Below are 15,129 nucleotides of genomic sequence, written 5' to 3'. Positions count from 1 at the left end.
TAGCATTAATCTCATTGCCAACTAGCCACATTTTGACAGCCTTATAAAATTATTATTATTTTTTATCTTTTTAATTTTTGCTGAGCACAGGCACAAGGAAATGACATCAGTTATTTATGAGAAACAGAAATGAAAGAAAAGTGCTATTTAAAGGAATTGGAAGTATGTGTTTGTAAGGGATGCAATCCATATTCATCTAAGACGTGTAAAAATAGTTGAAATGCAGACATGAGATTATTTCCCATCCACCTGTAAATGCATTTGAAAAGAAGCTATGCTTGGCATCTTGGGGAAAAAGACATAATTAATTTGTAGATAGAAAAGCAAATATCAATATATTTAACATAATTTGAAAACATTTTATCCTTTCCATTAAAGTCATTGTTTGACATATTTCACTTTTAGAATTCAGTTAGTGGAACTGAGGGAAAAAATGTATGTATATATTATGTTGTACATTGATTAATATCTCACGCACTGTCCTACCATCTTCACTCAGATAAATTAGATTCCAGGGCTACAAGAATATCAACACTAACAGCAATTTTAAATTGATGAATTAGTTGGACTGACATTTTTCAGTAAAAATTATACATGTGAAAGTAATGAAGAACAAGACACAGTTCCTGAATGTTGAAAATTACGGTCATTAATTAATACATTAAGAGCAGTTGGCTGTTATTCCCAGCTTTGGAAAAACAGTGGGTGCATCAGCACATAGTCACTGGCAGGAAATTAAATTTCTAGGAGAAGAAAATTAGGATAACCATAACTCCTGTGGCTTCGTAATTCATCAGCACAGCAGGATGAGCTTGAATAGCAGCTAGTGAAGAACACATGTTGAATCAATGAGGCCTGTATAAAAAGCTTCAGTATTTGCTGACCTCCTGATGATATATGGAAGTTTTGCCTAAAAGTTTTTAGGTGGAGTTTCATCTAACATTTACTGAAATAAGACCACACACTCCAGTTTTAAACTCCTTACACATCTTACATAATCAGTCATGGCAAATCAGATTCCATATTTTGACTACTACTGTAATTAGTTACATGGAAAAATAATAAAGAAAAATTAGCATGTGTCTGTTGAAAAGAACACAATAATTTGCCTACCAGGCACAATAAGTTTACCCATACTTTATGATTATGAGTGGAAACCTTTAAAACACTTAGGATCTGTTTTAAAAATCTGAAGTGCCTATTGAAATTTCATCTATAATTGACAAAACACATACTCCTACCTATACAGAAGAAAAAAAATATTTCTTCCAACCTATTCCAAAAAAAGAGGTTTTAAAACAGTTTTTCTAAACAGCAATTTACAGAAGGATCAGATGGAAAGGTCTCCTTTAAAAGCTTAATTTTTATTTGCCACAATAATAAGAGTCTGTGATACAAAATGATAGCAACAGTAGAAAGACCAAAAAATGTATTGGCAGAGGGAAGAAAATAAAGGAATGTGGCTGCCTAGGGATTCCTGGTGCCTGGTTTAACTAGGTCTGCTGAAGTTCTGCATTAATGTGTAGTTATGTATTTGGTTATGGACAATTCTCCTGGTAAAGCAGATGATACTAACTCATCCATTTCTTTGGTTTACTTTTTGAAGAGTAGACAAGCATGCTTTGTTGTAGAATTACTGAGCTGAGTTCAGTAATAATTAAAATACGTAAAAATATTCTTAAAATTAAGGTACTTAAGTTTTGTTTATTTCAGTCCATTGCTTCTCACACAGTCTCAGTTGTAAGAGAAAGCCTCAGCATATTATAATAAGGCTAAACTTAGAGTAACCTTTTGACTATTTGTTCTCTTGGTTAATTTGTCATACATTCGCATCATTAAAACTTTAGGATGTATATTTTGAATCCCAATCAACAAGACATTCAAGTGCTTAAATAATTATGCACATGAATCCAATGAACACTTTCCTTACTTGCGGAATGACTATCTGACAGAAAACATTGTCCAAATGGTAACTAAAGACTTGTATCCAATACAGAGCTGTCAGTTAGTAAATAGCTTCGGAATACAGCAATTAAAACAGCTAGTACAGTTCCATAATGCAGCCATCTCCTGCATCAAAATGTTGAGACAAACAGATTCTTTATCAAAGGAAAGAAATAAGATTAAGAAATTCATTCCATCTATTCTGATTTTTCTTTGCATCTTTATTCACAACATTTGACCTTGGTGCATTAATTTTCCTTTCTAAGATGAGGGCTATTACCAGCCTATTCAACAGGCAGTTTATGAGCTCAGCTACTGCCATAAAATGTTTTAACTGCTTAAACTTCTATTATGAGAAAAAAGGGAAAAAATGGACTGTGGGATGCATAAGACAACCAGCTGATAAAAATGCAAGTTGTGGTATATAGTACCTTGCAGCTACTGTCCCACAGTAACCATTTCTGTTTCAAAATAGCAAATCAATCCCAGAAGACAAGCACAGAGTCCATGAAGGGCACAACTCCATTAGGATGCCTTTCTAAATAAAAATAGTTTCTGCCTTCGGATGCTTTAAAAGAACTATGTCAGTTTCTGTAAGAAAAAGAATGTGAATTCTACACAGAAATTATGGTAGCTATTATTGTATAGCATTTTTTATATATAGGCTCTGGAAGATTCCAGCTTTGGAGCCTAAAAGACACATATAAAATAAATCCTACAAAGAAAAGTTAGCCATGGGCAGTCTCAACAGTAAGACTCCTTTTGTAGCAGTGATAATGCTGGTTTAAAAGTTTTAAACATAACTTAACATAAACAATATATCAATGCAAATCCTGAATCTTAAAGACCTCTTATTTAATACGTATAACTGTTTCCACTATTACTTCATTAGTAAAATTAACATATAAATAAAAGCTTCAAGGTTCTGCTCTGAAAATATTTTCTTCAATCCAGATATACATATATGCATATATATATATATAGGAAAACACAATCTATAAGAAAACAGTTCACACAAATAAACAGCTTTAGAAGCTCAAAAAGCATTAATCAACCAAAATGACAAAAATCTGTATGAGGTTATAATGAGAAAAAAAACAGCAAACCATAGTTAAACACTCTAGATTATAATACTTTGAAGGCCATAGTTTTATGCTGGACCTGTTCTTGAATTCCAATACATAAAATATTTTCACCTTCACAACTCCCTGTCCACTGTAAATATAATCTTTCTGTAGTCTTGGCATTCACTCTAGTTATGAAATGTTAGCTTTCAGAAAAGCTATACCAAGGGAACTGAGAAGAATATATATGTGTATATATATATATATATATATATTATATAGGAATATATTTTATTTAAAAATAAATTAAAAAATATATATTTTTATTAGAAGATATATACTTCGGAAGATATATCTTCCGGGGAAGATTTAGATTAGACCTGAGGAAACATTTTTTTTCTGAAGGAGTGGTCAGGCACTGGAATGGCCTGCCTAGGGAGGTGGTTGAGGCACCATCCCTAGTGCTGTTCAAGAAGCGTTTAGATGAGGTGCTAAGGGATTTGATTTAGTACTTGGGTAGGGATAGTGATAGGAGGATGGTTGGACTAGATGATCTTGTAGGTCCTTTCCAACCTTATGAACCTATGAACCTATGAACCTACTTTTGGTGGCTTGGAACTTGAATATCTTTAAGGTCTCTGCCAAACTAAGCCATTCTGTATTTCTGTAACTCTACGATTCTATATATAATGCAGTTAACATAGCATGCATAGAATTGTGATATTTCTTGTGCAAATGCTTTGCACAAAATCAATACAATAAATATTACCAGTATCTTCTCTCAGCATTCTTCTCTCACCTGTTGCTGTTTAGAGAACAAAGATACCAAGTAAATGAGAAAGGTGGGAATCACTCAGCTAGTCACAAGTCTGTTGTGCCAAGAATGTAGTTGACGTCATGTGATGAAGTGTAGTTTTCATGTTCTTAGCATTATGATTTGTTGTTTTTTGAGTCTTTATTTTTTTTAATGAGAATTCTCTCCTTGTCTGATGTTATAATTACTGTACCTTCTTTCTGCTATTTTTTTTTTGTAATGTAAACAAAAATGCTTTTAAAAATCATCCTAGAAATGCTGATATTATAAGGTTGAAGTTAGAGTAACCCAAGTGTTCCCTGTGTATGTTTTATGAAATACTTGAGTATTTTGATACAAAGTAAAAGGAAGGAGTGCAGTATCATGACATATCATGACACACTGTTTAATACTGTTTTCTGAGGATTGAGCTGTGATAATCTAGGGAGCTTGTATGTAATTTATAAACTCCAGATTGATTTAATAAGCATCTGCAGCATGATGTCTCTCCTGTGCTGTTTCTGTATGCTGCTTATACAGTGACTACAGGATAGACTGACTGGAAGACAAGAGTCTCTAAACATTTATTAAAGTCAGTCAGCCAGAACCAGAACACAATTGCTCTCACCAGGGAAGAAAAAAATTTGAAGTGAAGAATCCCAATTAAGATTTGTTTTTCTTTTTTCCTTTTTTTTTTTTTCCCTTTTTCTTCCCTTTTTTTACTCTTTGTATTTTCAGTTTCTTACTAAAGGAGAAAAAACAGGAAAGGCCTACTCAGGAAACTTTATTTAACAATAAAAACTTCAGAGTGGAGAGGACACTGAATCCACCATACTTAAGGTTCCCAAAGGAAAGATTTAAAAATCCATCCTTGGGATTAAGCAGCTCTGTGTTATCTTCGTAGAAATTGGCACTCTGAGTTTTGTAATATTTCCATATATTGACAAAAGCTGAACTGGGTTTGGATTCTATTCTGGAAACCAAGCATCAAAAACTGAGGATCTGAAAGTCTTACACAGCATTCTTGTTGATCTATGTAAGCTTCTAGAATGTAAGTATGGACATATAAAAGGATTTTCCATCCAGAGTCAAAAGATAACAAGGAAGAATAATATAACTAACTGCTATTGGGATTCTGTTTTTTTGTTTTTGTTTTTTTTTTGATGGTGGTGGTAGTGTTTTTTTTTTGTTTAGATGTGAGAATTTCTGTCTGATTTAAAACTTTAGTTCAGATACTTCTTTAACTGTCAGCTATTTCTGAAGAAGTGAAATACAAATAGGGCAGGAGTATGTTCAGCATTTGGTGGGGGACAAAGCCAGACTCTCCTCAGTGGAGAGTGATAGGATGAGGGGAAATGACCACAAATTGATGCATAAGAAGTTCACACAAATGTGCCTAAGAGCTTCTTCACAGTGAAGATGATGGAGCACTGGCACAGGCTGCCCAGAGAGGTGGTGGAGCCTCTCTCTCTGGAGACATTCAAGACCTGCCTGGGTGCCTACCTGTGTAACCTGGGCTAGGGAGCTGCTTTGGCAGGGGGGTTGGACTAGAAGATCTCTAGAGGTCCCTGCTAACCCCTACAGTTCTGTGATTCTGTGAATTGACTGTTAAGCTTGGAAATACTCACTGTGTATTGGCAACTCCTTTTAAGGAAGGTGGTTCTAGAACCATCTCCCAAAATGTGGTATAAAATGAAAACTAGAATCTGCTGAGTCCTAGTTAACTTTTAATCACAGACATCTGAATAAATTAGATGAATGATTAGTAAGGTAAACTTAACCAGTACTCTGAGAGAATCATTGGACACCTGATGTCTTTATTCTTTGCAATTATGTGTCTTCAAGCCTTCATTCTCTCATCTAAGCATCCAGTATTCTATGAGTCATGATTAATTTATCATAAAATTGTATTTCTTAAAAATATTTTATGAATGTATATCATAAGCTTTTCAGTTGCAGTTCACTTACTCTCAATACATATTATTTTGGGTAGTCTCTAATGTGAAAAAAACCCACAAATGTACATAACAAAACAGATATATTGAAAATGTCACTCAAATTAGAACACAACAAATTCTGGAGGAAAATTATGAAAAAAAAATCCACTAAACTACAAAAATCCATCCGAAAAAAAAGTTGATCATAGTAATTAAAAGAGAAAAGAAACAGATTGTCCTTTATCTAACTCCAGTTTGCTCTGTTGAAGCCAAGGAAATCTGAACAGTGTAATGAAATGATGAATCAGACTCAGTGCCTATCCCCATTGCAAATTTAATGTTACAGAAAATGATATTAAAGTATAATATCCATACTTTAGGGCTTACCAGAAAATGACTCATGATAAACAGAGTGCTTTTTTAGAAATGACATTAAAAAATAAATTTAACTTCTCTCTCAAACTCCTTCAGTATTTCAGGGTATAATTTAAGAATACATCCTTCAGTGCTTTCAATAATTCTTCTTTGGGAGTGGGAATTCAGAACTTTAATAGTATCTTTCACATTCATGCATAAAGTTATGAAGGAAATTTGAAATAAAAATGAACATTTCTGAATATAGAAGTAAGGTAGCATAAGGAAAGTCTTGTTTCTCCTTCTCAAATTGCCTTTAAGTAAGGTAATTTAAGTGACATGAAGAATATATTACCTTTTAGAAACTGTATTTAGTGTACAGAGTATCAATTGTGTCAGTACTTTTTGTTATGAATAATCATGAGGTATCATTTTCCTGTGGACAAGAGAAAAGGCAATGAGGACAGAAAAAAGTCAAAAAATCCTATGTGGCTGAAAGTTAAGTTGTCCTTCTTCAATGTTTTAGGTTGACATCTGCTTTATGGTGAGATATACTGTTTTATGATACACAGCTAAATGAAGTTATAAAAACTTCTACTTTCCTAAACTATATCAAGTATCTTATTTTGCATTTGCAGGTCTCAGAATCTCTCTTTCCAAGATTTAGAGAGTTTAGTGTTTTTATTAAGACTCTGCCATCATTTAAAAGGAAAAGATTCTTATGAAACTATTTGAGATACACCAATAGAAAAATTGCATAGAAATCAATAACATTAAATTAACATCTCACAAAGGAGTAGTAACTGTTTTCTTTCTACTGTCAATTAACATCCATTTCAAAAATATTTAAAGCTTGATTTTTCTTTTTCCTTCTTTTTTTCCTTTAAATTCTAAGTTATGTTAAATTTAATGAAATGCTTTTCAGCACTCTATGATTATTGACAATTGGTATGTTCAGGTGAAGTACTAGAAAACTAGAAATGAAAATCAGTTAGTGCAAAACTTGCAGAGGTGACTCTATCACTCCAATATCAAAAGCCACTGACCGATGTAATGTGCTGAAGAAGTGCCTGCAGCTGAAGAGAATGTCCCCTAAGGTCACCTTCCTTCCTATTGTGATAACACTGGAAAATTTTGTAATGATAACATGAACTACAGAGAGGTATGAGGTGACAGAATCTTTGCTGTAAGTTACCTTTTCAGTCCTCCACTGACAATAACTGCAAGCAGTCCCAGGAATAGAACTTGAGTGGTGCATTCAACTTTGATACTGAGCCTGTTTCCCAGTTTTCCAATACAAACTACATAGGTTTTAGGGCAAAGAGTGCACAGTAGGAAAAGAAATTTCCATGACAACATATCACAGCAACTACTAAACTCATATTTCGAACAATTTCTCACTTTGGTTCTTAAAATCTAGAATTGTTTCTAGACCTCTGTTCTAACTGCAACAATTATTGGTCCAAGATGCACTGTTAGAAAGATGTGAATTCAACATCAAGTTCAATTCAAGCAGAGTGCAATGGTTTCAATACTTTGCAGTTATTCTTAACTTTGATGTTTAAAGCATCATCTCTTACACTGGAGATTCAGTGCTGACTGAATCAGCAAGTGATACCATCTGCAGCTTAGCTCTCAGTTCTGTTGGATACTAGCAAGGATCCAGCTGAAACAACAGAGCTCCTGCTTCTGCATTTCTCAATCAATAAACAGTTCTTTTTATTTCTGTAAGCATTTCACATAACATCCTATAAAGAGAGAACACATTGCTCCTGTACTCAGGTAACGAAGCATAACTTGCACATTTACAATATTATGTTTTCCTTTTGCAGTCCTTACTCTCATTGATACTGTGCCAGCTCAGTACCAAAAATGGAGGAATGTTAAGAGAAAGTGCTGTAGAGATTACAAAACAAGAGCAGCATAATCATGACCGTGGGGCAGCATTGTAACAGCACCATTGCTGCTACACAGTGTGAAATACCTGTCTGGCATTAAATAGATGCCTAAATTGGAAAAAATGTTGAAATAAGATTTGCTAAACACTCAGAGCTGCATTTAGGTAGTTATAGAAAACCTGGATGTGTTTGATGTTGCTTTGTTCAAACTTACCAACCTCATGGGACATTTTCTAACCTGAACTGCAGACTGCATTTTGAATTACTATAAAACTATTTAATTGAGATTTGATGATCTATGTCTTATGTCAGGACTATAAATGACTAGAGATGAAACTGAACATATCATGACAATATTTCTCATTCCTTTAGGAACATACAAAAATGCCATCAAAAAGCTTTGGTTTCTTTTTGTTCCCTATTTTAGATATACAGTGCCTGATAGTCTGTCTACAACTACTTAAAAGTTGTAGCTTTCTACTATCCAAGTCTTCTCAAACCAGTCCTAAATGCTGCCAGAGACACTGCACAATTTCTCTGTATTTTTATTGTTTATAGGATTTTAATTAGTTGGAGAAAAATATTTGAAGTGGTAAGAACTCCCTAGATAATGTGAAGATGTCACACAGCACTCAAATACTGAAATGTACTGAATAATGCAGCTAATAGATTCACTTATTTGACTGCAGATATTAGGCAGGACACAAGTATTTTGAATTCTGCCTAAATTGTTCTATTATTGCATGAAAAGTAGATTTTAAATTTAAGTGCTTTCTACAATTTAAAACAGAAATGGCTCTTTTTAGTTTCTTAATTCATACACCGATCAAATCATTATTTCATTTCAGCAAAAAAAAAAAAAAAATCAGAGGCACTAATCACAAGTATTTAGTTAATAATAAAAGAGAAGACAAAACCCACTGAAATGATAACATGGTTAAAGAGCTCTGTGAAAACTGTAAAACTATTTAAGTAGAAGTCAAATGTTTGATGTATTTTTTAAAATCACCTTTCTTGATTTCAGTCAATATTAATTTCTAAATGATGAAATAAATGCTAGTGGTGTTTCTCTTTGAAATGAATGGACACAAAAATGTTCAAAAGGAATCCTTTATAGATATCACATGTGGCCACATCAGAAACCTTAAGAAGTTAAACTACATCAGAGTAAGAACATTAATATTGGCCTGAAACACAGGCATTGATCTCTTAAGACTGAAATGTAGACCAAGTATCAAAGCAAAATTATGCCAAAATAATTTCCTTGTTTAAATATATGTTTATTTAATAAAATGTGAATATTCTCTGAAAATTTATTTGGAAATCATTTTCAGTTATACAAGGGCTGTTCTAAAAGTCATGCCTCCTATTTTGTGTAGGCCCACAATGTCAGATATTTGTAGTTTGGCAGTAGAGTTCAAACCATCCCACCAATTCTCCATTGTATTTTGTTGCCATGAGACAGATGGTAGCAGAGGGAGAGTATGACAGAATGGTATCTGACATGGAAGTGTGATGAAAAAAAGGTGTGGGTCTGAGTTCCTCCACGCAGAAAAAATGACATCCATTGACATTAACTGGCACTTGCTAAATGTTTATGGAGAACAAATGGTGGATATAAGAACAGTGAAAAACAGTGTTCTATAGCTGAGAATTTGCTCTACCAAATAGTGCTATTGTGGTATTTGTATCTGTTGTAGTTTCCATGGAAATAAAGAAGAGCCACCTACATAAATTAAAATATATATATATATGTTGTTACAGAAATATCATAATGTCTGTTAAAATGTGGAAAAGTCTTTATTCCAGATGTTGGGAATGACTTAAATAAACAGAGATTGAGTCAAGATTTCTGTTTTCTGAAGTAACTACTGATCTTGGATGGTCAGTGCAAGACAAGTTGTGCAACCTCAGCTTTCAAAGTTCTGAAAACTAAAAAGTTTCTCTGATCAAGCTTATTCTCTATTCAGACTCTGAAAATGAATCCTAAGAGTTTTACTAACATTCACTAACAGACTTGGTCAAGGAGTTGTGAAATCCCATTTTACAGTACAGTTAGGTCTTTCTGAACCCATGCACCAAAACACCATGCTTTAAAATGTTATCAGCTTCCTTGAGAGCAGTCTGCAGAGACTGCTTCAGAAAGCCAAAGCAGTAATGCACAGTAAAGCTTTACAAAATTGAGCGTCTACATTTCAATGATACATTCAGAGAAGGAAAGTTACTGAAATGTAGCCACAACCACTATAACTGTGCAAAAATAAGAACTGAATTCTGTCTACTTTTAGTCACCACTAATCTGAAGCAGGCACATCAATTATCTCTTCATCAGTACAAACAACAATGGATCTTTTTTTTTTTTACTCCACTTAAAATAAGTAAATAATACCAAACAAATGCAAACAAAAAAGCCCCAAGCCCCACAACTAACCAAACAAACAAAAAAAAGCCTACACCAAATATTAACCCCTAGCACCTAATTTCCTAATACACTTTGTCTCAGAAAAAACACTGGACTCTGCTACTTATGCCAGGATCACTAGCTAATTAAAGAAGGGCATGATGTTCTTAACGAAGTACTCAGAGTAATTATCATAGAACATCCTCCTACTTATTCTATGCGTTATATTTTTAAAATATTATCAATATCAACTTCTCAGTGTTGTAATTGCTTTTCTGCAATGACATAAAAAGAAACAAAAAACATAAAGAGAAACCATTAAGTAAAGTTGTTCTAGTTGCATGGAGGATTATTGCATGCAAATACTTTTTCTTTCTTTTTCTCGTTTTTCATTTCACAAAGATGTTAGGAAAGACAGAGAAAGGTAGATAATTCCATAGATTGTGGAGGGATTTCAAGGCTCTGCATTTTTTCACTCTCAATTCTGAGCAATCTTCTTGCCAATTTGAGTTGTCCAATTGCTGAGCAGCATTTCCACAAGCTCAAGCATATCTCTCTACCTGCCAGTCACTGAACAGGCTGCTCTCGTCAACAAGCCTTTGTTATGAAATCAGACTCAGCTTTCTCAGAGACTTTGCCCCTTGTCTTTTCACTCATATACATCACACGTTCAGAAAGTTTTCATTATACTTTGCTAGTTCTTCATTTCTTACACAAACAGAAAAAGCAGAGCATCAATATTAAACAGTTTTTAAACAAGGCATTTCAGTTTTTCCGTGTAAGTCATTTATAGAAAGTAGTTTTCGTTTCTCTCATAGTTTCATATTTGAAAGAAGGTCATACACTAAGGCTCTGCATGTGTGAATTCTTTCTCTGAACCATACCCTTTATACATAGGAAACAACACCCATGCAAAGAAACAAACAAACCTCCTAATATTATCAAATTATGAATTGCTTAGAGCTTTCACTCAGTACTACAGCTGTGCTGGTGAACTCTCAGACAAAATTTCCTTAATGCTGCAAAAGTGTGATTTCTAGCCCAACTGTATATTAGTCTTAGTTTACCTGCTCAATCTAGATGAGCCAGAAAGCATCGTGATGAGATCAACTCATAAAGGACTATCATGGTTGAATATATTTTAACAACAAAAACCTTTATGGTAACCTTTATGCTTTTTTGAGGATAATGATTCACTTCAAGCCAGTTTTCTTTCATTTATAGCACACAAGCTTATTGAATGAGATACTCTGCAATAAAGCAACTGGTTTCCATGGATACAGCTAAGACTACACTTCAGAATATTTTTATTGCAATTGAGAGCTTAGAAGAACTCAATTTGCCTTACTAAGGAAAGATATATATACCTTCACTAGTTTGTCCAACATTCATACAATACAGAAGTGGCATCCTGAAGTAGCGAATAACTAGAATGCTGATCCTATGAGGCAAAATAGAACTCTAATAATTTCTTTGAAGATATGTTAGATTTAGATGTTTTTCCTCAAAAATGCAAATACTTTTATCAAAATCTTGTTAAAAATCCAGAATTATATGCTACATAGGTGTCATCTCATTCATATAAATAGACTACAGCACCAGAATAGAAAATTTCTATTTGTAAGACAGGATTATATTTTTTTGGGTCCTTTTTGTATATTGAGTACAAGAAACCACATATTTTCCATTATTTCTTCAAGCTATAAAGGTGTTCCAGTCAGAAGTTTCATTACTATAAAGTTCACGGACTCTGCATATTTCTGCATCTCATCAATAGTTTAAGATAGTACACTCCTAGACATTTCTTCAGCTACAATTATAACAACACACTTTAAATGATTCAGTTACTATGGTTTCAATTACTTAGATCATTCATTAAATACCTTGCAGCAAGCTCCGTTTTTAATTGTTTATAGGACTTGTACCCCAGAAATAGGCAGTTTCCCATGGATTCCTGACTACAAACACCAGACTCCAAAATTCTATGCAGGTCACAAAGAAAACCTGTTACCTTTTTTTAGAAATCACCTGGTGAAAAACTAGATTTAACCACATGAAGAAATTCCTATTTAAAAGATTTTGTACAAGCACATAAGTTAAAAGCTTATGACCTCACTGAAGGTTACATCGTAATACTATGGGCTTTTTTACTTATTGTTTTATTCAAATGACATTAATCTACACTATTTTTTTTAATTTTGTAATTACCTTCATTTCACATTTAAAGAAAATACTTTGCTTTTTTACTCACTTAATATTTGTATTAGAAGCCTGCACCATTGATGTATTTCTGTGATTTTATCTACTGAAGTATTCCGTAGTTTATTTTTTTGCCCTAGTTTAATCACTCCTAAGAAACTCCCAAGTTTCTATCCAATTTACCATATCTGGTTGAGCTACTATGACACGATTCCCTTTTTGCTTCTTCCTCCGTATTGTTTGCTGATTAATAAAAGAGACAGCTCTGTAAGACTACCTATCTGCTGAAGACTGTCATATTTCTTGATCATTCCTCAGTCCTTATTCTAGACAATGTCATGATAAAATTCAGTAGCGATCAAATTTCTGTTCTTTCATTAGAGCTCCCTTATCTGTATAAACATTTTCTGCTCTATCTTTCACAATGCCTAGAGGTTTAGAATAGTTTTATGTAATTTTTGCTACTTTTATCTTTAATCTTGATCCCAATTGGTTCTTTTAGCCAGAGGCTTGGGAATCTTTTTTTTTTTTTTTTGATTGTGTGTGTGTGCTTGTATTACTTTTTTTTTTTTTTTGCTTTGTTTTTAACTTTAAATAAAACTTTCTCTTATAATTCTTGCTCTGAATACTGACAAACTGAAAGGAAGGGATAAGGGATACATGAAGCAAGACTGCATTAATCCATTACATCCTACTGCAGATAAGCAAGCTGTTGCATAACTAATATTCTCCCAGGTCAAGGTAAAATAAATTAAAAATAAACCAACTCAAAAACGTATGGATTTCTATTTGTATGATTAGGTAGTTTTTTTTGTTCATATAGGATCACATAACTTTGGATTGTGTGGGCTTTTTTGTATGTTTGTTTTGTCGTTTTTTAAATCTTCAGTATATACACTTTAGCAGAAACTTTGCAGGGACTGTATATTAAAAAGATTGCCACACTTTCATTAAAAAGGACTATGAAGTTTTTCTTGTTTAACCAATGAAAACACAGTAATATTTATTAATAAATCTCTTTCTGGTAAAAAATAGCCAAGAAGCACATGTTCTAGAGAATGACCAATTCGATACATTTAATAGACCAAAATGGCAATGTTTTATACTATTTTTTAGTTGTTTTTTTTTTTAATTTTAATTTTTATTTTAAACTAAGAAGAATAAAAAGAATCATTTACTTGTCAGTGAGGCTTACTAGAATTAAAATATTTCTTTTTTAATTATTCATTTACTTGAAATCACTCATTCTAAACTCATTGTTCTTATAAATCTTTGTTTCTTCGCTCTTAATAATCATGAATACGAACCTAGATTATTAACTTCAACATTAATTTTGGTACAGTTCATTTGAATTTCCTGATAGAATTAAAAAGCCTGTTTGCTAGGTTTTTTTTACTCCTGACCTCACATAAAACACTATAAAACAATTATTTCCCATCCCTTCATAATTACTAGTTTGTGTGGCCCCATAATCTTTATATACTAGCATGCCTGCTATTGGCACTGAGTGGGTAAAATCAGAATTTGTATGATAGTATTCTGAGTAGAATCTGGTCCACATGAGGACACTGCTCCCTCCTTCTGCTGACAATCTCTGCATACACTACTTCTCATGAAATTTCTAGGAACTTAATTATCTTTGGGACTTCTGTCCCTTTGTTAAATCAGGTTGAAATTGGCCAAGAGGTTCAGCGTTTACTGAAGGGAGCAAGGGAGACCAGAGTGCACAATCACACAAATATTGTTTCCTTAGGACACAAGGCTAAAATAACTGTAACAAATGGTTTGAAGGAAATCATCTCATGAATGTACCAATTATATCACAAGTGGTTTGTTTTGCATGTATTATCATAAATATACTGCTTTCCCCTTTGCAAAAATCTCGTTTAACTGCATTCATTTTAAAAGATGTATTTCAGTCTGAGTTTTGTTTTTGTGGAACACTGAATGTAAAATGTTCTCTTATCTTCAGATGTTATTAACTGGAAATAAGAGTAACCTATGCTTTGAGGTCTTACTGCAATTTAGATAGACAATTAGATATACAATACCAAAGCCAGAGAACTTAGTAGTAGAGATTTTTCTCCTTGTGCCCCAGGTGACTACCGTAGAGTTCCTCCTGTGCTCAAATGATTAAAACCTACAATATCCTTCAAGCCATTTTTAGAAAGCTATTTATAATTGCAGTACCAAGTAATATAACTTCTTAAAAAATAGCTTACACCAGATTTTGCTTTTTGTAGGAAAGTAAGTTATGTCCTCATTTGCAATAGTTAATTCGTTACATTCAAGGCTAAAAACTTGCAATAGAATACTTGCTTCATGTAACTGTATACTGAATAAGAATTTCAAGCTTGGAGACTTTCAGTAGTTTCAGTAGTAAAAAGTAAGAAAAATATATTTCTTGGTCACAAATATATCCTTCTGAATAGTGCTGAAAATTAAATGTTTTATGCTGTGAAGCTATGTTAAAAATCCCCAAAGTCTGCTTAACTGTTCAAAAGAGATAGAGAAAAAATGATAAAAGAGTACTGAGTTC

The sequence above is a fragment of the Cyrtonyx montezumae genome, unplaced genomic scaffold (genome assembly GCF_038088225.1).
Source record: "Cyrtonyx montezumae isolate F1298 unplaced genomic scaffold, pur_monq_1.0 scaffold_11, whole genome shotgun sequence".
NCBI lineage: Eukaryota > Metazoa > Chordata > Aves > Galliformes > Odontophoridae > Cyrtonyx > Cyrtonyx montezumae.
This window is presented reverse-complemented; position numbering follows the sequence as displayed.